The sequence below is a fragment of the Labrus mixtus genome, chromosome 10, assembly GCF_963584025.1.
Source record: "Labrus mixtus chromosome 10, fLabMix1.1, whole genome shotgun sequence".
NCBI lineage: Eukaryota > Metazoa > Chordata > Actinopteri > Labriformes > Labridae > Labrus > Labrus mixtus.
This window is the reverse complement of record NC_083621.1, coordinates 5,084,418-5,108,679: the sequence shown is the minus strand read 5'-3', so window position 1 is coordinate 5,108,679 and position 24,262 is coordinate 5,084,418. Positions and strand designations below refer to the sequence as shown.

General features: G+C 41.6%; 1 protein-coding gene across 1 annotated transcript in view; it reads right to left on the bottom strand.

The window, feature by feature from the left end:
* The window catches only part of afg2a (AFG2 AAA ATPase homolog A), a 149,336-nt gene that overhangs the window by 73,957 nt on the left and 51,117 nt on the right, over positions 1-24,262 (bottom strand). The window lies entirely within an intron of this gene.

Genomic DNA, 24,262 nt, shown 5'->3' with positions numbered 1-24,262 from the left:
ATCTGACTTGGGGAAGAGTTGGCCCCTATGGACCCCCAAATGTTACATGACGCCTGTTCGTCTGCTTTAGATTTGATTGAACCCTTCATTAAATATATTCTTTATTCCCCCATTTTGGCACTCAAAAATGACGTAAAACAAACAATTTAATAAAGTAAAAACCTGAGTTCTGGGTTCTGATTTCATCATTAAAAGACTTGGTTGAACGGGTCTAGATTTGGTAGAACTGCTTTTCAAGACTTTGTTACCATGCAGTAAAGATCTTCTTCAAATAGACGTACATTAGCAGTCAGTCTGACATTTCTTACTTGATATGGATAGATCTAACAGCCTATCCCACGGCACTAAAATATTCAATTGCCAGCTAATTCCTTTCTTGCTGGTTTGGGTCATGTCAGCATCACTTTTTTAAGGTTGATGTTCATTAGGAACTTAATAATTTAACAGGATGAATATCCATTTAAAATCCACAAGTAGAGACTAAAGTTGATCTTAAATTGGCAGTAGCTCGTGTCACAGCCCTTAAAACGTCTTCAAACGTGAAACTGCATTATTTAGTGGTTTCCCATTTTCAGAGGTTTTCTAAAAGACCTATGTGGATGACTCCAGGCAAAACCCTCTAGACCTATGAACATTGAAGGAAAACTAGTATAGAAACTGAGCTAACATCACAAACGGCTCAGCTAGTATCCTCTAACAACTTGTTTGTACTCATTCATACAGCATTTTCTGTTTTATTTGCTGGAATAAGAAAAAGAATAAAGCCCGGAGCTCCGGATAGCCCAGCGATTTTGTGGTGCACCCAATGTACAGAGGCTATAATCCTCATTGCAGCTGCCGTGGGTTCGAATCCAACCACGGCCCCTTGTTGCTTGTCAATCCCCACTCTCTCCTCCCAATGCTTTCCGTCTCTCTTCAGCTGTCCTATCTAATAAAGGACCCCAAAATAACTTCAAAAAGAATACAGCCTGAAAAATGAGTTAATGATACCCCATTGTTGTCCAGATTATTGTCATTTAAAACAATTATTTTTCAACATTAAACTACTTATAGTGATATATTCTAAATATTGTGGAATCAATATGGTAATCATATTTTGCACTTTCACTGAGTATGGTTTGAATAATTGAACAAGTGATTGAACATTTATAAAAGCTTCACTACAATGGGAATACTAAGCAGATAAAACTACAAAGGAGAAGGGGAAAAAGGAAAATCACTGCAGCCTTGGCTGCTGATGTCATTGGATTCTCAAGTGTTTTTTTGTTCGTCCAAAAAATAAAGGACGGCTAACACAAGAAATATGTTGCGCTGCGCTATCCTGTTTTGTACATTTCCTGAAATCCAAGGTGTATGGTACAGGAAAAAATCCAGCTCGAGAGGGAAGGTCAGCCGTCAGCGTTTGAGGTCTGGAAAACCCATTAGGTGGGATGGAAGGGAAGAGACAAGGTCTGAGTTATTTCCTCTCTTTTTTCTTCTTTTCCCTCTATCTTTAAAAAAGGCAGGGTATGGTTATTATGTTTTAGTGTCACAGCAGTCTTTGCTGGGATTAAAGCCTTGACATTAGGACGACCCACTTGTACATTGCGACAGAAAGACCAGTTTGTGCCGGAGGTTCACAGAGTCATACAAAACTTGTCTGTCTGACATGTTTATGCCTTGATTTGACCAAATGTCCAAATGTTTATTTCACAGATTGTGAATAAAACAAAAGCAAACAAGGTCAAAGGAAATTAAAATTGATTCCCCCAAAAAAAGATCTTATCGAGTGTGCATCGAGAGGGTTCATGTGTGCTGGTTACACAACAGCTGGGGGGTGAAAAGGTGCCAAGAGGTGTTAGGTAATCACCTGTGAAACAATGAGCGAGAAATAGAATCAGGAAGTTAGGCTTTATATAAAACAAGCCCGGGCTCTTTTTGTTTTTTCAAAGTTCATCCATTTATGTCACAATGACTTTATTTTCTCACTCAGGAATGAATAATGATGTGAGAAAACAATGTCCACGGAGTCTGTTTGATCACATAGCAACACTTCCAGGGAAATATTTGAAGAGTTTTGTGAATCTTTGGCTGACTTTGTTGCCTATTTCTGGGAGTGCTGCCCATCCGCTTTGACCACACACACCCAAAAAAAAAAGAAAAAGAAAAACATGAAATGCGTGTGTGTCTCCTTATTTTTACAATAAGAGCACAGACAAGTGCTTTGGTTCCCTCTGCCAAATGGACACCATAACTCTGTTAGTGTTTTTGTGAATACAGGCCCAGCCCTTTTGTGAGCAACCCTGTGGCTTCCCTCAGGTGCTCAGCGTTTCCCCCTGCAGCTCTCCAAAGCAAGCGTATTGGTTAACCACGCAAACCGCTCGAGCATAATGCAATCTCCGACTCACAACACACAAAATGTATTGGCAGCGATCCATGGAACCTAATCCAGGAAGGGGGAAACATTTCTGCAAACAGACTTGTTGAAAACACCTAATGAATGGTTTCTCATCTATTCTGAATGATGTGGATTCTGCAGGATTTTCCAAATTCCCCCCTTTTTTATTTTCTCATTCCAAACAACTAACAAGGGAGACAGTGCTGCCTCTGTGCACAAGGACTTTACAAACACAGAAGTCAGCGGTCCTGGAATGTGCACTGGCTCACGAGCAAGCTCTGAAATTATGGACCTGGCCGTTGCTAAATAAAATAAAAATTGATGCAATCTGTAGAGCATGCAGCTTTTAATTAGTGGCTTCCGTCTCCTAATTGGTTTCCCTGAGTCTTAATTCGGAATTGGACCAATTGGCCGCGCTGCATTTAGTGTGCTTTGTTTGTCTTTGAGAGGAACCGTACACCATAATCAAGGCTCAAAATGAACATTTTTTTAAGGGCAGCACCAGGCTGCAGAGAACAGTCAACCTCATTCTTTATATAGTTCTAGCCGTGTCTTTGAAAGGAAATACATCTGTACAAACTGTGGGCGCAGTCATAGGAAAAGCCTCGTGTTGTGTTGTGTTGTAAATATACATTTTTTTCTGGGAATAAGGCAGAATGAGGGAAATAGTTTGGATTCAGGCAATAGGCACTCTTCTTCTCTTCTTACAACTTTGGCATTTAGCGTAGCATTTTTCAAATTAATGACTGCAGGGGAAGCTTAATTCCTTGATTACCAACATTACAAGTAACAAGTGAAGAGTGTGGGAATTGCCAAATGCCAAAGGATAGAATATTATAGCAAAGACTTTGTCAGACTGCAAAAGTCAAAGCAGTTTGAAAATACGCCGCGTCTCATCACAACTTCTATGAAAAGTGTTTTGGAAAATGTAATGCAAGCATTCATCAACTGGTGGATTGGAAAACAAATTACAGTCATTTATTTTTTACAATTCTTTACTTGTATTTGCCGTAAAACTGACATAAAAATGGACACCACATTAACACACTAATATTGCAAATCAATGCTGTTTTGATTTTTCTTTTCTTACACACCTAGCACAAAAAAAGGTCAATCGTCTGACCTTTAAAGGTTTTATATGCGATTTTTTGATCCAGCAGATGTCGCCCTTGAGAACCAGCATGAAACCAAAACAACTCGCGCTACATTGTTGTGTTAGCATGCTAATGCTAGCGATCTTTATTATGCTCGTATCTTCACACTGCATGTAAATTTACCTGAAATGAGCGTGATCTAGAAACACAGTTAAGCAGTGAGTACAGTATGTTATTCTTCTTTTCTCTAGTCCCTCAATTAAACAACTTTTATACACGAGGGGAGGAGTCAGCCGGCCGTCCCGACGATGTAAACAAAGTGAAGATAGGACTCTGAAAACTCTGAAAACATCACAGACAGTGGGACTCGGGTGTTACACCCATTGTAGACAGTCATGACTCACAGAGTTATTTTCAGAGGATATACTTGATTTATATTAAGTGTGAAAAATCACATAGAAAGACTTTAAATTCCAAAAATAACAGCCAGATAAATTCTTGGTTCTATAATGAAACATACAATGGAATGAATTCTCCTCCTTGAAAGAAAAGCATTTTCTTCCTGCCTTCAATTATTTGTTTTTGTCCTTAAACAACTCTGAACACATGCAGAGTAAGAATTTCACACCAGTGAGAGAATATATATAATGCCCCATTCCTTGCCTATGCAATAGGTTCTCTCTATAATGAGCATTATCATAAAAATGAAATTGTTCATCCATGACCTAACAACTGAGTCATGTTTATTGCACGCAACAAAAGCTAACTGTGAGTGAAAACACACAGCAGATCTCAAAGCTGAAGCTTACAGTGGTATGTTTATTGCTGGGTATGTGGTCTTTTAGTGGCTTTGTGTCCCAGCGCAGATGAGTAAACACTCCCCATGTAGCTTTCCATTCAAGGTGCGTTACATCGGTATGGGACACAGGTCACCAAATGGAATGGCATCTCCCAGTTCCCCGTTGTGATATGTGTTGAACTTGTTTTGAATGAGAAAAGTAGAGAGTAAACAGCTGTTGAAGCACACAAGAGGAGGATGCACTGCTGGTTTGCAAGATACGCTTGGGTTTGATAACACCAATGAAATCTTTTTCCTAAGCAACTGCTGCTGGACTTAGCTGGAGAGATAAGTGTGGGAAAGGAAAAATACACAATCAGAAAGCGGGGACAGAGTAAGAGTAGATAAAAGCAGGGAAAGGAGCGACGGTTTGTCTGCTGATGGCTTACAGCACAGGCCTTCAGGAGCAATCATTTAAGGTCAGGCACAAAGTCTGGTTGCCCGGCACTTCTGGATTCTCATTCACGCACACACAGAAAAACACACCCTGTGTCATCCTTCCCTCATGTTTACCGTTTCCACAAGCCGACAAATGCATTTCCGTGTTACTGGGGCAACTTGGAGACATTTACTCTTCCACAGAAACGACATTTTCCACACTGTGGAGCAGAGGCCGAGCCTGAAACACACAAAAAGTGTTATAACTTATACCGATACATTGCACCTATTGACCAACTAACTAGTGCAGAGTCCCTCTGCACCTTTAAGAAAAAGCTAAAGACCCAGCTCTTTCATGAATACCTACTAACTTAATGATGATGGTCTCCATATTATTGATGATGATGATGGTAATGACGATGGTTTTTGTTTGATAACAATGACTTATAAGATGGTTTCTATACTGATTAGAGCTCTCAAGAACTGCCCTCAATGTTGTGCTTTGCCTCTGGTCACTTCCTGTCAGCACCTGTGTGTCCAATCAGACTCAAAGCTGATCGTTTGCTCTTACTGACATTGTTCCCTTTTTTCTAGATCCTTGCTTGTGTTGTTCTTACTCTCTGATGTACGTCGCTTTGGATAAAAGCGTCTGCTAAGTGAATTGTAGAATTGTAGAATTTGGACCTTTTGTTAACTTGAAGTACAGCTCAACAGAATTACTCAATGTATATAGAAAGGGGGGAGAGACAAGGAGAGGAACCAAGGGAAGGAAACAAATGAGTTCAGGAGATGGTAAAAAAAAAAAAAAAGTTAAATGGCCTTAAACCTGCATTCTATTTCATGGCCAGCAGGGGGCACCTATCCTGGGTGCAAAACATTTCTGATAGTAAGTACGGCTACCAGAAATGGACTCAACTACAAACTTGATTGACTACTTAAAAGCCGGGTTGGCTGTGGCTCAGTGGGGCGGCTGTGGCTCAGTTGGAAGAGTCGGTCGTCTCCTAAAAGGAAGGTCAGGGGTTTGATCCCCAGCCCCTGCAGACCCATGTCCGATGTGTCCTTGGGCAAGACACTTAACCCCACGTTGCTCCCGCTGCTTCATTGGATGTGTGTGAATGGGACTAGAAAAGCGCTTTACAAGCTCAGCTCCATTTATCATTTCAAAATGTTCTGAGCCTAAAGTCTGGATTGTTTATTTTAAAAGTTCCACAGCATGATGGATGACTAATAAGTGATGGTCCAATTAAGATCATAATTGGTGATAAGGCAGGGTAGCCTGCAAAGCTTGAAGCAACCTGGATGGGGTGTGGAAACTATAAAAACCACTCCTGTTCCAAAATCCTCACATTTGGCTTCTGAAATTTTAATTTGGCAAGAGGCAAAAAAAGCCAAACACAAATATTTAAGTCAACAGTAGTCGACAAACCGATGGGTCACGCCGATATGGATATGCTAAGTTATACAAATTTACAGTTCGCTAACATCCAACTCAAACCATCTCAACTCAGAGCCAGATGTTTTATTCAGTTGCTGAAGTCTGAATTTGTTTCAGTTTATGATAAAATGTGTGTGTGTGTGTGTGTGTGTGTGTGTGTGTGTGTGTGTGTGTGTGTGTGTGTGTGTGTGTGTGTGTGTATCACCCTGGAAGTGGAGTCGGTTCAACACACAACAAACACATGACTCCATTTCAGGAAAGAGAAACAACATAGTGAGGATGTAGCTGGACTCCATTAAGCATTTTGAAGACAATTCCACGCAGCATTAAGTGAGGAACTAAGACACAGATTTCTCTTAGGTGAAAGAAGTGCCTGAGGTATGAGGGGGCAGGAAACAGGGGAGAAAAGGGGGAATAGATAGGTAACAGAGATGATGGAGATGTGAGAGTTAAAAGTTTCCTGTGATTGCTTTCCGTCTGACACCGGTTGGCCTGAGCGTCTCTCTCTCGCTCTCTCCCTCTGTCTGTTTACAATTACCGCGCCGCGAATGAATCTTCCACGACTGACCGCTCAACTGGCAGCCCCGACGAGTCAGGAACAAGGGAGCTATTAGTGGAGGGAACTGAGGAAGGAAGGAAGAGGGGGAAAGCCAAAGGGAAGGCAGTCCAGCTCAGGGGGCCCGGGGAGGGAGGGAGAGGAGAGAGGAGGGGACGGGGAACGAGGGAGGGAGGGAAGCTGTGCACGAGGATCAGTGGAGTTCTACAGCAAAGGGCGAGAGAGAGAGAGAGAGAGAGAGAGAGAGAGAGAGAGAGAGAGAGAGAAGACTCAGCCATATCTCCCTAAGGCGATCTGCTCGATGGAAGCAAAGAACCAAGAAGAAGAGGGAGGAGGCAGAGATTGTAGCATCCCGTCTCCCCCCCCTCCCAGCAAGAAGATGAGATGAAAGAGATTAGTTCTGGGGTCTGGCCCGGAGGATGGTGGACCAGGGCAACCTCTGAAATTCTTTCATTTTGCAGGCAACAGGATTTAGGACGGGACCTCCCCGTGGCCCTTTGACACGAGAAATACATGAGAGCACTTCATGGGTGTGACACCCTCCCCAATCCTTTCCATCCATCCCCCGTCTGATCCCAGTCAAGGTTTTTTTTCGGGCATGAGAGTGCTTCTGGGGACTTCCTGACAGCCATGAATTACTCTGACTTCAGAGATGACATGTTGGGAGGGGGGTGGGGGGAGGGGGGGAGTGCTGGTACCCTTCTCACACACAGAGGTGCAATCCCAAATCCATGAGACAGCCGACCTTTCACACGGTCATTCATCAAGCAGAGCCTGTGAAAGAGGAAACGAAGTGACACTGCGCCGTCATCATCTTTCCGATGCATCTGCCAAGTCCTCGCAGCCGGGGGGCCGCAGGGCCTCGAGGACCTCAGACATATTTCTGTCTCACTTTTTATTGTTGTGTCTCTACCTGACCTCAGGGGTCTTGCTGCAGCTACCATAAAAGGCTCTCCTCAAAATCATCAACTACTCTTCAGTCACAAAGGAAAATGGAGGGTTCACTACTTATCTTTTAATGCTGCATTTTGATTGGATATAAGCAAAGAAGATGAGGTAGTAGAGACTCAAGACGGTTGCATTTGGGATTTGGCAGGATTAAATCATCCGGCCATGTGGGATCCTGCATTGCGAAGTTCCAACTTATCAGATAAGTTCAAATGTAGACGCACCAAAATCAAAGATTATGTCTAATAGCCTAAAGAAGATGGTGACGACTGGTTGGGTCACTGGGACCATTGGGACCACTCAGCTAGTGGTTCCTAATGACAAAAATTAACAATTGCTAGATTATTCCACCGCTCTGCAATCGTCACATTGCTTATATATCGGGCAACCAACGTGCAAGATTGCAACTGAGACCAAATTTGGAACACATGGAGTGGCTGATAGATTTTTTTTTGTAGCAGAAATCAAGTCTACCCTCTGAAAATAACTCTGTGAGTCATGACTGTCTACAATGGGTGTAACACCCGAGTCCCACTGTCTGTGATGTTTTCAGAGTTTTCAGAGTCCTATCTTCACTTTGTTTACATCGCCAGGACGGCCGGCTGACTCCTCCCCTCGTGTATAAAAGTAGTTTAATTGAGGGACTAGAGAAAGAAGAATAACATACTGTACTCACTGCTTAACTGTGTTTCTAGATCACGCTCATTTCAGGTAAATTTACATGCAGTGTGAAGATACAAGCATAATAAAGATCGCTATATATAAAGCATATAAAGCCTTTAAAGAACAGCTTAGCACATTGTGCTTCCAGTAAAATACAAGTGTCTCTTCTTTCTAGCATGAATGAACAACATAAAATAAACATGAAAAACAATAATTCTGATAATGGGAGAAATGTTTAGAAACATAAATAATCAAAATAAAAACCTGAAATGTGAGATTAAGCTGCATTTCATGTACTTTTATTCAGATATACTGCAAATGGATTTTGAATGGCAGGTCAAATGTTTTAAAAAATGAAATTTTAGTTTGTCTTCTAATCTGTGAAATTCTCAGGACGAAATAATGAGTTGGAAAGAAACACCAGGAAATTGGTCTGCCTCCATTGGTCTTAACCCTAATCTTCATTATAGTTATTTGTCTTCGACACACACACAAAGCAGCTGCTGGAGGCCTCATACTACCCAAAGGAATCTCCTTAACCAGAAGCTTAAGCAGCACTGATGTATACATACAGCTCTGCTACATGGAAACACAACTCCTCCTCTGACAGCCAAATGGTCCCCCTCACATCAGGGCCGGGTGGGGATGGATTTCATTCAGCTACAATGGGTAACTTAAATCTTGATGAAGACGACTGAAGCCCGGCAGAGGATATACATCGGGGTTACCGTTACTCCCCATGGCCTGTCCGGTGAGCCCCCCTGAAATGACTGCCACAAATAATGGCCCATTTGTTTAGCGATTCTCCAAACATGGCAAAAAAACGCCTGCTTTTTATCACAGGGGAAGAAAAAAAACGAGACACACTGTAGCTCCCTTTGCAACAGCACGTAACCCCCCCCCCCTCCTCCAACTCTCATTTCAAATCCCCCCCCAAAAAACTTTACACCTTATCCACTTGTAAGCAGCTCTTAATGTGATGTTGGGATCCCATGGAGCAGAGAGTCGGGCTCAGGGAGCTTCAGCAGGGGATATTTGGAACATACAAAGGGGGTATTATTTGTTGCACCCCCCCCAGTTGGCCCCCTACCAGCTCCTATTCTGTATGTGGGTCTGACTGTATCCTGATGGTGGCGAATGATGACTCCTTCCTACTCAATGGGTCTAACATAGAGTAAAGACAGACCGGCTGATGCCCCTACAGGTGGCCCATTTATAGTCTATTCATCAAACAGTCAAATTAGAATGATGTCATCATATACTAAAATAAAAGCAGTAGAGTTCATTTAGCATGTAACCAGTAAACCCCCCTGCCCCCCCCCCCCCCCCCCCCCCCACTCCCCCCCCCCCCCCCCCCCACTGGTTTGGCTCTGGATTTGTCTCTGTGTTTGGTGGGGGCATGTAGCTTCAGTTAGGTGTGACTGGAAATACAATCCAGGTAGACCAGTTTGAGTAAAACCTGCAGGAGTCTTAAGGCTTATCAGATGAAGAAATACTGAACACGGGGAAATAATACTCAGAGAGAGGAGTCCCCCCCCCACCCAAACCCACCATTGAGCCTTTACATAGTGCTGTCGCTCCAGAGAGTGATCCTGACGAGCAGCGCTCTCCTAAAATGTCTCGTCCCCTTTTCTTTATTGCACTTTATCCTGGGAAGACCGGTTGCTGTATTTTGTGTCACTTCTGAATGTTTCAGTACATTTTGCTCCTGTTATTTCCATTTGCATCTATATTAAAAAGGAAATAATCTTCAGAAAAGGGGTAATAATGGATTTGAAGTGTCTAAAAATGTAAACTCTGGTTGGCGTTTGTTGTTTTGGAAAAAACCAAGTACTTTGAGTTTTGTATCTTTCATCACAAGAACTGATTTACACAAGTGTCCCTGAGTAGGGCGAGGCCGTCTCTCTTCCCCCATGTGGTAGCAGGGCGAACGGTTGGAAAAGGGAAGTAGGAAACATGTTTGAGTGTTTTAGTGAAAGTGAAGTATCGTCAGCGTGAACACAGAGCTGAGAACAACAAATCCAGAAGTATTCATATGCGGTCAGAATACGGGGATGTTGCACTCTAGGTTACTGTGTCACTGCTTATCTATTCAATTATTTCAGATCAAAAACATTTTCAACCAGTAAATTCCACTTACTTTAATACGTTTGTTTTTTAAATGGTAAATGGACTTCAACTTGTGTAGAAGTTTTCTAGTCTTCTGACTACTCAAAGTGCTTTTTACACTGCAGGTCACACCTACACATTCACACACTGATGGTAGAGGCTGCTGTGTAAAGTGACCATCAGAAGTAACTCATCCCATTCATACACATTCACACACCAATGAAGAAGCAGCAGGAGCAACTTGAGGTGCATCATAGGATATGTGGCTGCAGGAGCTGGGAATCGAACCCCCAACCCTCCAGTTGAAAGACGACAGAGTTAGGGCACTAATACTGAAATAACAGACTTAAAGAGAAGACAGTAACATGAGGCAAATCTGCACGTTTTGTGCATATCAAGAGGGAGCAACATACAATCTGCTCTCTTTGTTGATTTCATTTTATGCTAAGCTATTATCATGCTAACTGAATCGTAAACATTGTGTACAAGCATTTAACTCAACCGCTCCTCTATCTTCCACTGACAGGACAAGTTCAGAAGAACCTTTGTTTTCACAAGAGACAAATAAAGAAAAGGGGGCACAAGTTATACACAAAAAAGTCAGACCCATTGAGAAATACTCAAACTCTGCAGCAGTGTTGCATGATGGGAGGTTAGGAGGAGCATTTATGAGAATAAACGAGATTTCCTGAACCGAGAGCATTCCAAGGGCGCCGGTGGTCTCGGCTTGCCAAGAGGCAAGACGACACATGCTGGAGATGTCTGCCAGGTAGCAGAGCACAAAGAGCCCTCATTTCCTCCCTGTCCCTCCCTCACTCACTCACTCACTCACTCACTCACTCACTCCCCACCATCACCCCCGCCACCCTCACACTCACACACACACACACACACACACACACACACACACACACACACACACACACACACACACACACACACACACACACACACACACACACACACACACACACACACACACACACACACACACACACACACACACCTCCCTCCACCATCCTCTTGTCTTTCTCCCTGCAGCTCACCAAAACACAGAGGAGGAGCGGACTGAAACGTGTCTTTTGGTTTACAAATGAGACGTTTTATATCGTTTCTGGTAACGCTTTGTCAAGAGAAGAAAAAAATAAATACTTAATCCAATCATTACTGTGGAAACACAAAAATCAGAGCAACGTATTGAAATCTTAACTTCTATTTTATTAAGTTTTGATGTGAATACAAGGTGTTTCTGACCGTTTACCATCACATTTTCAGCATGCATCGTGTACTGGATCAGAATAGGAATCCATATTATTGCATTTAACTCTTCTTATCAACTTTATCTGTACAAGCTACTTCTCTCCCCCCCCCCCTGAGTTACCCTCACACACACACACACACACACACACACACACACACACCTTTTTTCAGTGGCTAAATCACTAAAGTTTGTCTGGTCTTGCAGGTTTTTCCTCAGATTGGAGGCTTTTTGTGGTGGTATTCTTGGATGCACACATGTGTAAGCTGATACTAATACAGCCCTTGAAGTTTGATACTTGCCTGGGGATCCGGCTCCCCCAATGCTCACACAAACACACACACATGCACGCTGCTTCCCAGAGCTCATCCATCCCTTGGTGGTATCCCATTACTGGCTTGCAAAGACACACAGGGATACTCACACACACTTTTTGTTTTCTTTTGCCACTGTAGCTCCACTAAGCCACAAGCCAAAACTCTCACTGTGCCTTCTCATTTCTGCAACACAAGCCACGGCGGGATTCACTTTGAACGCTCTCAAAACAAGACAGCTAGAGGGCGTTTTAAGCAAAGAGAGAATAATATCAAAACTTGCAGCTTGTGGTTATAAGAACACAGCGTTTGAGTGGAGGGACACTCAAATCTATACAGTGTGGATAACAAATGGACGGGCCCGGCTTCAGCAGCAGCACACCCTGTTCTGTGGCAGCGGGGGCCCTATTCAAAACTGTGCAGTCAGGAAAAAAAACTGTGAATAAGCTCTAATCCTTTAAGACAGCACCAATAGAGATTCCATCATGCTCGGCTCGACGCGAGAGGAGAGCAAAAGCTCGGGGAGATGATAACGTCACGGCCGACACAGAATAAAGTACACGGCCTGTTTTGACTGGCTGGCTTATTGCCGCTCTTTTTTTTTTTTTTTTAGAGCTCAGGGTTGTTTCCTGTTGAGGGAAGGCTCGGCTCAGGTGGAGGTCTGAGCCAAAGAAAAGTGCAAAACAAAAAAAGGTATTCACGGAGAGAAACTGTGAGGATCTTCCGCTGAAAAACAAAAGAGTGAAATGTTTTGAGTGCTGACAGGAGGCTTTCTTCACCTTAAGTCATAACGCACAGCCTTTATGGAGGCATTCATACAAGCCAACACATAAACAGAAGCACAGCATAACACACAGTTTTATGGCTTTTTGCTTTAGGCTACTTCACTGCGGAGTGAGATAGGGTTAGGTCTGGTTTTGAAATGAAACGTCGATAAATCAGTTATTCAAATGACAAAATGAAACAACAAGTCTGCTGTTGTTTTTAAGCTTCAGACACACAATGAAAACGTGAAATTTCTCGTGAAATGAAAACCCCAAATCTCATTTCACCTTTTATAACAGACCTCCTGGGGTTGGCTGGGTCGTGTGAATAGTCCCATGTTTTAATAATAACATTTGTTATTTTCCCAATCTTCCTTGACATAGTAGATGGACTTTTTTTTAAAACTTTCACTCTTAATGCAAAAATGGTTTGGCCTGTTACACTGAGTCAATTAAACCCTGCCCTCTGCCGGTTACTGTAAATGAAGAAGAAGTGACCGGCATGGATAATCTACAGCCAGGACAGTGAAACACAACACAGGCACTGACGGCCAGATTTCAACCTGATGTTTTTCCGCTGATGATTCCTCAATGTTTAAGTCCTGAAATCGGATTGGGATTGCGATAAAAATAAAGATTATTCTGATCCCAGCAGAGGGATTGATTCAGAAAGGATTACAGGAAGTACATGCAAGAAAACTATTAAATATTTCAAACAATCAAGATGTTGAAACTTGAAGTTTTTACTGTATATAACAGTCAATCTTAAACAAAAGTTATCATCCCTATAGCCTTTTATTCTTTTTGCAGTGTAAAGCTGAGATTTGTCTTTTGCCTCATCATGCTGTCTGTACTTTAAAAACATAAACACTTAACCTTTTCTTATGATTTAAGAAGTTTTCACATTGTGTCAATGAATGGGCGGCAGGAGATAGCCCGAGGATTACCTTCATATCTTACATAACCTTTAGGTTGCACAGATTTCAGGGATATGAAGGATTCAAAGATCCTCCAAGAAATGACATCACAATAAGCAAAAAACACTAATTACGGCAACAAACCGTAAAAAAACAAGATGCATTTTTCCCCCCCATCTAAATAGTTGGCTTTATAGCAGTGCGACCAATCAACCAGTTTGAAATGCTGAGGCATGCCCATCATGGCCGCAAGTGCAGCCGCCACCATCAACCACTGCATGGCACCTGACACGATTGAAAATTCATGTGTGTACTACAAGCGGCTGTTTCGCTGTGAAAAGTGAAGGGGATATATAGAAAACTGGACCAGGGATGTGGCGCCACTATTAACAGCTCTACTCCGTCATTAGGTCATAATCCTACATTTCAAGAAAACGGTGGTGTTCTGTTAAAGGCTTTACATGTGATTTTTTTGATCCAGCAGATGTCGCCCTTGAGCACCAGCATGAAACCAAAACAACTCGCGCTGCATTGTTGTGTTAGCATGCTAAAGCTAGCGATCTTTATTATGCTCGTATCTTCACACTGCATGTAAATTTACCTGAAATGAGCGTGATCTAGAAACACAGTTAATCAGTGAGTACAGTATGTTATTCTTCTTTTCTCTAGTCCCTCAATTAAACAACTTTTATACGTGAGGGGAGGAGTCAGCCGGCCGTCCTGGCGATGTAAACAAACTGAAGATAGGACTCTGAAAACTCTGAAAACATCACAGACAGTGGGACTTTAAGTAAATAAACCTTGTAGGCGCTGGTTTGATTTTAAAGACTCCTAAAGTAAAGACAATAATGACCAGCAGAGGTGTGCGGCTATGTGACAACTATTAATGTTAAGGTATGCTGAGAGCTCGTCTACTGCAGCAGAAGCTAGCAGGATTACAAACTCCACACAGCTGCACAGAAACTGCACGTTGTAGACTTTACAGAATGCAATGAAAATCATCACACAGGAAAACAGTTTTAACCTTTTATATCCCCCGAGCACTAACCAGCTATTTTTGGGGGGCTTTTTTGCCTTCACTAGGCAAGGAGACAGGAAATGCTGGGACAAGATAGTGTGCGACAACACGCAGCAAAGGTTGAGGTCGGACCTGAACCCACGGCCACAGCCTCTGCACATGGGCGCGCGCCACAACCACAAGGCCACGGACGCCTCTATTTAAAAACGTTTACAAATATTTGGGTTTTAAACTGTTGGTTGGACAAAAAAAAAGTTAAGCTATTTAATGATTTTTACCATTTTACTGACACACCCAAAGATGGCTCAAAAATGAATATAGACGGAAGAATCCACCTTACATTGTTCGATGCAGCTATAGACTAATAAAATGCCAGTTCCAATAAACAAGCTCAGCAACAGAATGCATGTATTTTGTCTTTGATGATATCTATAACATATTGGACAGATAATAGACGGTGATGAGGTGGAAAACCCCGCCATTCTGGGTCACCAGGCAGGTGATAACAAAAGAAAAAAAAACACTGATTAAGATCTGGGACACCAGCATGCAAGAATATAAGAATGGAGGCCACTAACAAACACACACACACACACACACACACACACACACACACACACAGCCACACACTGATATGAGTACTAAATGCTACAGAATGAAGGGGCAGGAAAAATCAAAGCTATACTTAGCTAATGCCTGAATATTTATAAAGTGGCCCGCTAATTACAGTCTGGAGGAATTCGACTGTGATTACAATTAGCTGCGTCCATACTGGCTTGGAAAACGCTGGCAGATGTTCAAGCTGCTCGTACGGGCCTGATGTCGGGTGTTTACTTTGCACGACTCCCGCTGCTGAAGCCCAGCAAGACCACAGAAGGACTGCATGAATTTATGCACATTAATCGACTTGGTGCAGGAGAAGTCACAGGGCCAGATTCTGTTCGGTTAAGTGTGCAAAATTTTAAAAAATGCACGAGTAAAGATCCAGCTGACGCATATATAATTGTGATCTTTCCGGTCTTGGATTCAAAAGTACAACTAACTCTGGAAAAAAAAAAAGGCATGACTTTTGATCATAGATAGATGAAGTAGTCACATGCTGCTCATTACAATGCAGCCTGTGTTGCTGGAAACATGTGATGGGCCACAACAAGAGCATGAAGGCTCATAAAAAGATCTCATAAGGCAAGATTTATTTTTATTTTTTTAGATGAATTCATCACGTTGCAGAGCTACGTTTCAGCGAAAATGTGAAATAACAGCTACATTTACACACTTTGAAAAATGAGCGTTCTGGCTGCCATTTAAAAATTCAAGTTGACTGAATGTTTGATGATAAATTGAGATGAATTTGTAATCATTCAAAACCAAGAAAACTCTAAACACAGAACATATTGAGTTGAATAATGTATTTCTCCTTTCAACTGATTTCTTTAAAACTTTGTGCTCAGTTGAAAGTGAACCATCCCCAAACAGAGGTTACTGACCTCATCCACTGGACAACACACCTGCAGTTTGCAACCCTTTTTTCTATCCATGTGTATTCATAATGGAGGATTATAACCTGTAGGAGTTGTAAGCATTGGAAATTGTTAACCAAAAGGAGCGATACATGTCAGGTTTGGCGCCATCTCCTGTTCAGAAGAGACACTACAACACAGGGAGGGCCGTTTCTTTAGAAGGAGGAGTCTCTAATAAGTAGAATTGAGAGAACACACAACAAGGGGAATTGTTGAAATTTTATAACACAGAAATGTTAGGGAAAGCTTTGTATTATATAAAATATTAAAATATCCTTAAAGTCATGTTCAGAGACTGCGCTGACCAGATAATAAAATACATCCTTAAGAATCTTTGTGTTTTATTATATGGCAGAAACGAGCATTTGCAGCTGAACTTTTTCTGTGTTATAACTGTTCCAAAGAAGTAACGCACCTGGAGAGCTGGTTTGTGACTCAAACAGCCATTTGGCACAATTTATGGTAACAAGGGAGGGGGGGACGCTGTGTGGACTCTGCTCTTGCCTGTCAGGACAGGATTTATGAGTACATTCATAGTTAAACAACTGAAAGACGTTCACCAGTAACAGAGTGGGATGAAAACAGGTGTCCTCCAGAGGATATTTACGAATCTAAAGTGAATTCACTCATCAAACTGCAGAGTAAACTGACAGCCAGAGGATTGAGAAATGAAATGAAGGTTGAAAAACAAAGAATGATTTGAACTGAAAAACAGTAAAAACAGTAACGAGAGGTGTTACAGGGGCCAGATGGGATCAGTGTAAGACTGCAGAGCCAATAGGACCCTGGTGCTGCAATGTGAAATCACAGACTGGGACACCAGTAATACGCTGTTGTGGCAGCATTATGAAATCACAAAGACGTGTTGGTGGCTGAACTGTTTTCTTTGTTGAGTGTGTGTTTGTGTGTACAATCAGTTAAGATGGACAGCTGCTCGACAAACAGAGTGACAGCGAGTTCTTCCTGCTGAGCGGGCTGGGTAAATATTCCTGGTGGTGCTAATCAATCAAAACCACAGTCATGGCATTTTGTACACCAGGATTTTAAATGAAATGCAGATACAACGCTTACTTTATTTTAATTTAGCACGTTAGTATTCCAACATGCTAAATGTTACACTAACACAACACTAAACACTGCCTTTCCAAGAGTCATGCAACTAGCACAAATCAAAATATCAAGCATCCTCTCCTTCAATCCAGCCTTGCAAATTTGGAAATGTTCCATTCATCTTTGATTAAAACCATTGTTAAATCAATAATACCCCTTAAACCTAGTATGACCTTTGGTTGTTGGATAAATACAATAGCAATGATATCACAGTCGTCAACCTGAAGGGAAAATAACTCATGAGAAAGCCTGGAGTCGCCATGTTGATTTGCCCAACACGCTGGGTCCCAATTCAGGATTAGCATCCTTCAAAGGACCCGGCGTTCTTAGCCTGCGTAGACCACTCAGGCTGAACCGTTAGCGTAAGCCAAGCAACATCGAAAGATGCAACAAAACTAGCTAACATAATTAACATCACATAACTTTAGCTGTTATTTTTTTTAAGATAAATTGAAGTATGAAAGCCCCTTTCATTTTCAGACATTAGTATTGCTAGCTATATGATTGAGCTGAAGCCAATTACTTACACTTCAGAAATGTATTAATCAGCTGGTCGAGAGTCCACCATCTTGGCTCACAATGAATCATGGGATACGTCGGGCCATGAAGGATGTTCCATATAAATCATTTGTTTCTTGGGAGAAGAAGGCCGCCTTTGTCGGTCGCATTTGAACGAGGCTTAGAAACGGGGACAGCCTTTGACATGTGATGTAATTGGTCTTGAAATGCGTCCTTTGAAGGATGCAGCCGCAGAATAAGGACACAGCTATAGAGTTTATAGATAGAGATACAGTCCTTTCCATTTTAATTCTATCGCCTCTGTTTTGTTTTCACCCCTGTGTCTGATAAGAGCCCATTTGGGAACTTCTAGTCCCAAACAAAGGCCCATCTGCTAGTAATCTTCCCCACTGTAAGCACGCCTGCCTCCTGATGGCATAGACATTAGAGGGTAAACAAATAGTCCATTCAGTTCAACAACAAACCAACAATTCTATCTTTTCCTGAGGAACAAGCCACCAATGGATTCAAAACCCTAACAAACTGAAATGGAAAATGTGGTTTTACTCAAACTACCAATGGAAAAAAAAAGGGGGCATCTTTGTTGAGTGTGTGTTTGTGTGTACAATCAGTTAAGATGGACAGCTGCTCGACAAACAGAGTGACAGCGAGTTCTTCCTACTGAGTGGGCTGGGTAAATATTCCTGGTGGTGCTAATCAATCACCACAGCCCGGTCACGGCAGGTCAGAGGTGGGCTTGGGTGATTGGCACAATACAAAGGAAAGAGGAAGTGTAGGACGTTTTTTTTTTTTTTCAAGGTGGAGCGGGGCAGTAGGAGGTGGAGGGGGGGGGGGATTGTTTGGTGTCATGTCATCATGCAGAGGAAAGAACTCTACCTACTTAGATTAGCCACTGTAGCTTAAACAAGCATTTCACTGCTTTATACAATTTGATGTACAAAAAGATGGCAAACTTTTTGATATTTTTCCATACCAAATATTTTATTAAAATAAACAATATCTAATATTTCAATGATTGGCAGAATGGAAACAACCTTCAGAACTTGAGTCGTATTTTTAACCCAATGCTGCCGCAGCGAAAGACAGAGCAGCTGTGGTCCATCCAAATTCACACATCAATTCAGCTGGACTACAAATAGAATAGAATAGAATAGAATTACTTTATTGATCCCAAACTGGGAAATTGTGGAAATACAAGTGATAATTGAGATGGAAGATTTTAAATTGAGTCCAACCCTACTGTTGGAGACAACTGAAGACACTGCCATATCACACTAATACATAGGCAACGTTTCAGTACTGAAATATTGCCTATGTATTAGTGCAATTCAATTATTTTTTTGGTAATTAAAAACAAAAACTAGATGGTATTTGTTGGTATTGATGGTATTCATGGTTTTCCAAATAAGTATCGATATCATTTGATCTTTTGCATCAAAGTTTAAAACTCTGATATTTACGACAACGTGTTTGTTTGACACTAGAACAGATTATTCCGATTTGGCTGCTGTCGAGAATAATGAGTGTTTGCATTCATCACTGTCGTGACGCAAATGTGAGAGAGAGAGGAAGTGGTGGAACTTTTGATGTTTGTGTGAAATGTCTTTTTTTGGTAAAGATGTGATTCAGCTGCATTAGTCACATGTTCTGTTGTTGCATAGCTGATCATGTTTGTCACTGTTGTTACACAAAAGGGCCAAGGAGAGTTGAAGGACTTTACAAAGGTACAGGATGTCTTGCTTATAAAAAAAACACAGGCGTCTGTATTTATTTAGAGCCCAAGGGATACATTGGTTGGCGGATATTATCGGCCCTGTTAGAGCCTATGAAGAATGAAGAAAGTGGTATTAGTTTATGCATTGCAAAATGCACCAATAAAACAGTTTTCTACTGGTCAATGGCAAAGCTATGAGAGATTTGTATCATCAGGTTGTTTTCTGGCCAAACTAGAGTTTCATGTTTCACAACGACAAGAAGTAGGGCAACACTAAAATCATAATGAACAATAGATATGAAGGAGGACAAAAAACAGGGATATATAAATGATATATGACCTGCATTGAAGTGTAAGTTGTTTTCTGTTTACAGACTTCAATGTCGACGTCAAACATACAGTAGGCTGTAAGCCTGAATCAGCCAACCAAGACCCTAATGATCTATTTGAATTCTCAGTCAAAATTTCTTAACAGTCACAAACTTCTGATCAGTGAATGTTTCCCTGTTAAAGTAAGTTTTGTTCTTGAGTGTTCTTTTTACCCAAAAAGCAGCAATTAACCAAATTAGGTGTTTGTCCCAGGCCTGTAATAAGTTTGTCCAATCATCTTCAATAAAATGCCTTGGTGGCTAAACTGCTCATCTAGCTGCATGCTCACAATTTGCCCTTGAACCCATTGCCATCCCAAGAAGGTCTTGCACAAGCCGATGACTCTTTTTGACCTTTAAAAGCAAACAAGACCTTCAGTAACAAGAATTATAACTTATTTATTTTTGTAAATTTGCATGCATCAAACCGCTGCCGCAGGGTGTCACTTACTACTACTACTACTATAAAGTACAAGATTGGCAAAGTGATAAGAGGTACCGTTTTGTCCACAGGGGGCGCCAAAATCAACACAAACTGAAAGTTCCTCAAAGCAGCTTTAAAGTAACGCAGAGGTTCATACACATGCAAAATTTTATGCAACAAAAAAACATGTATTCCTAATATTTTGCTTCCATTTACAAGGCTTTCTTTTTTAACAGCCAGCATCTTATTAAAACAGCATTTTCATTCAAGCACTTCAAAGGTTTTGTCTAAAAAAAAGAGAAACCTTCGACGAGATAAGAAGTCAGAATCCAAATGGCCCAGTAGCAGCAGTTGAAAGACAGACATCAGGCCTGCTCCCTTCAAACTGAAGTAAACGCCGCCGTCTCCCCTCTCTTCCTCCCTCCAGCCCTCCCACTCTGTCCGTCAAACAGCTGAGGCCCCCAGGAGCCTCCTCAGCCTACAGTCCACAATGACTTCATTGACACCCAGGCGTCCCATTAATCTTCATTTGTCCCATCATATCCTGCCATTGGTATGGAAATGCTCGCCCATCTCCGGTGTGAACTGACAGGCAGCGTCTGTGGTGGTAAAGGGCGGGTTGGGTGCTAAAACCGAAAAGGGGGGGGGGGTGAGGGTGAGAAAGTGGGGTGCCTATCTGACCATTTGGCAGCTTCCTTTCCAAATGTGTGTCATAGTTTCTCTATTCAAATGACTTGAACCCTGCTGAACACACACACATTCACACTCAGCCTCAGTGGGGGGGCGCTGGCAGGAGGAGGTAATCTGATTTCTCAGCTGCCCGGGAGACCACTTCCTGAGAGGGAGGCCAGCTTGTGGAGGGACGCATGGGGTCTCCCCATCTGTCCACCAAGGGGCTTGACCCCCTTACCTACTGTTAGAGTTCCTGTCTCACTCTCTTTTTTTTCTATTAATGCATCCTTCACTCCTGCAGACACACACACATGCAAACACGCTGCTAATGGAGTCTGAATAGAGACGGCAACCAGTTGCAGAGTTGGAGGAAGTTCCTGTCATTCCTCAACCGCAGAGATACATCAATTCTCCGCAAGTGGGCCAGTAATCGGGGAGCGGGGTGGAGCGTTTGCCCAAAACTTGAGGATCTCTCCAAGGAGTATCTTGAGTTACTAATAGATTTGGGTGAGCAGCTTCAGTGTACATGAAACAACTGCAGACGCTCCGCTTCATGTTCGGCTTTTCTTAGTTAACATGTGTGAACATTATGTTTGACTTTTTTCACTTCCACACTAAGAAATCCATTTGCAAAAAAAATATTTGTTGGTAAAATTGTGTTCCTGCCTCTTCATTAAACAACATTTCAGGTTGTATCTTTCAGATTAACCAATCAGGAAGCAGATATGCAGGTCAACCAGCTGGTTGACTTGACTGTTTAGGGTTACTTTGGGCATGAATGGATTTCTTTCATTTCTGCAACAAAATGTTTAGTTAGATGTAAACATCACAGAGAGAAGAACTTGTTAAAATAACCCAAAATAATTTATTTGACAAACTGAATGAGTAGAAATGTTTAGAAAAGGTGAACAAAATAAGAAATTAGCGACTTGAGCCAGGCCGTTTGCGTAGACTGGCAACTCAACCGAGCGGTCAACCGTGTTTTCTGAGGAATCGAAGATATAGATTTTGTTGTCGGATATATTTCCTTCAACTAAAATATGATTGTTTGAGGGTCTATAAATGATATGTGAAAAGACGTTTGCTCTCGTTCTGTGAGATTTCTGAGGAGCTGTGCAGCGGCGAGTCACTCCCGGTGTTTTCCACAGTTTTAAGACAATGATAATGACGTACAGCAGCGCCACCCATTGGACATAATCTGGGTGACATACACTATTCAGTGAGGTGAATGAGGATAAACAGCCAAAGATAGGTTTTCAGAGTTTTAAATACAGCAATATGGCGGCGGAAAAAAGGTCAACCGTGTGGTTACAATGCAAATCAAAGGGTTTTAAGGAGAAAATGGAGGACAAAATAAATGATGGAATAGCTGGAGTAACAGATAGTAATGTGTGGAGATTAACATATTTCATGATTTTATTCCAAAAGTGATTTCAAGTTTATTTTGAGCTTCAAAATGTTCAAGATATAGGAATATTGTATTATATCTTTGGAGGTAGTAACAGAGGCGGTGAAGAAGCCAGCGGTGGAGCGCAGTGCAAAGGTACCAGAATATTTACACTGAGTGGAAGAAGAGATCCAAATAATAAAAAAAAATTAAAAAAGAGTGGACAAAGAGACAGACTGCAGGCCGAGCAGGAGCTTAAGAAGCACCGCGACGTTTTCCCTTCATGTGTCCTTTTTGACAAGGCACAGACTCCTTCTTTGATCAGCACTCAGGAAATTTCATTAGGGACAGAGATGGGCGGATAAGAGACCAAAGGAAGCTATTGTGGATGGGAAGAGGAAGAGAGAGGGAGATAAAAGGGCGGAAAATATAAAATGAATGGGGAGCAGAGGTATAAAAAGACTGATAATAGCATCATCATGAACTCAAGTTTTCCTGGAAGGGAAGTACAAAGAAAAGAAAGATGTTTATGTATTACCTGTGTTTTGATCGCTCTGTATCTAATTTAAACAGCTTCTTTACAGTTATTTGTCATTGTCTCGGCTCGGGCCTGATTCATGGCAACAACCTGATGCTGAAACCTGAACATTTGGGTTGATTGCTTTATAAATGAATCCTGACAGAACACATAATGGGTGCAATGTTTTACATGAAACCTTGTTTTTCAAAAGCTCATTGCTAACAAGTAATGGACACAGATACAGGATTATTGACTCCATAGGCCTACATAGCTTATTATTTATACTACTTTATTATTGCTTTCACTTGGTACTTATTCTTATGATATTGTTATACTATTACTATATTTACTATATACTATTTTTATTTTATTTTATATTGTGAATTTGTACTTCCTACTAATTTGTGGTGTTATGAGCAACTGTAGCAAAACAAATTTCCCCCTGGGATTAATAAAGTATTTCTGATTCTGATTCTGATAAAATATGGATAAAATATTATCAATTAAGTTTGACTGTGATGTTTTCCTGAATTGGAGATTCGGTAAAATATATTGTACTAAAACTATGAATGAAAGCTGGCGTGCTCAATGTTTGTGGGGTAATGTTGGGTAATACAAGGTGCGCTGTAGCACGGACAAATCCCTGGAAAAACAACAGTGGACCAGCTTACCCCCGTTTGGTTGTGGAGTGGTCTCTGAAGCGGTTACAGGCCCACTTGTTTTGGGAGAGGTTAAAGTGGAAAGGTAAGAAAAAGAGTGGAAAAACGCAGACGCATTTCAGCCTGAGGGCCTTCATCAGGGTGTTAGAGATAATATGTTGTTCATTGCTCTTTGATAACAAAATGAGAATGGTAGCATCTAAAATCCAAGAAGGTATATTGGTCTTGGTAGTTACAGTCTTGGTTTAGCTGCTAATCAATTGCACTCAATTAGCCGTAGCAGCAGCTTTCTGCTCAGTTGCACTGTGTTGTATATTTAGCATTTTTAAAAGTTGTGTGTGCTGTGAGCTGAGTAAAAAAAATCCATCAATGAAGAAACACAAAATGTACCGTTAAGTATTTTGGGAAAGGACCGAGCGTGGCAGGTAATGGGTCATAATATTTTTATGTTAATCCAATGAATGGATGAAAACTATGGAAATTTGAATGTAGGACTTTTGAGGGAATAAGTCAAGCGAAGGAAGAGATAATTCACCAAAGTGGAGAAAACTTTGGCCGGCTCGAGGCTCTACATGACAGTCTGTAGATCACTGATGTCATTGGGTTTCTAGTGGGCCTCCACCAAATGTCCAGTTCAATCCATCCACTAGGTGTTGAAATAATTCAGCACTGAACAAAGTAGAAGACAGACTAATCCACA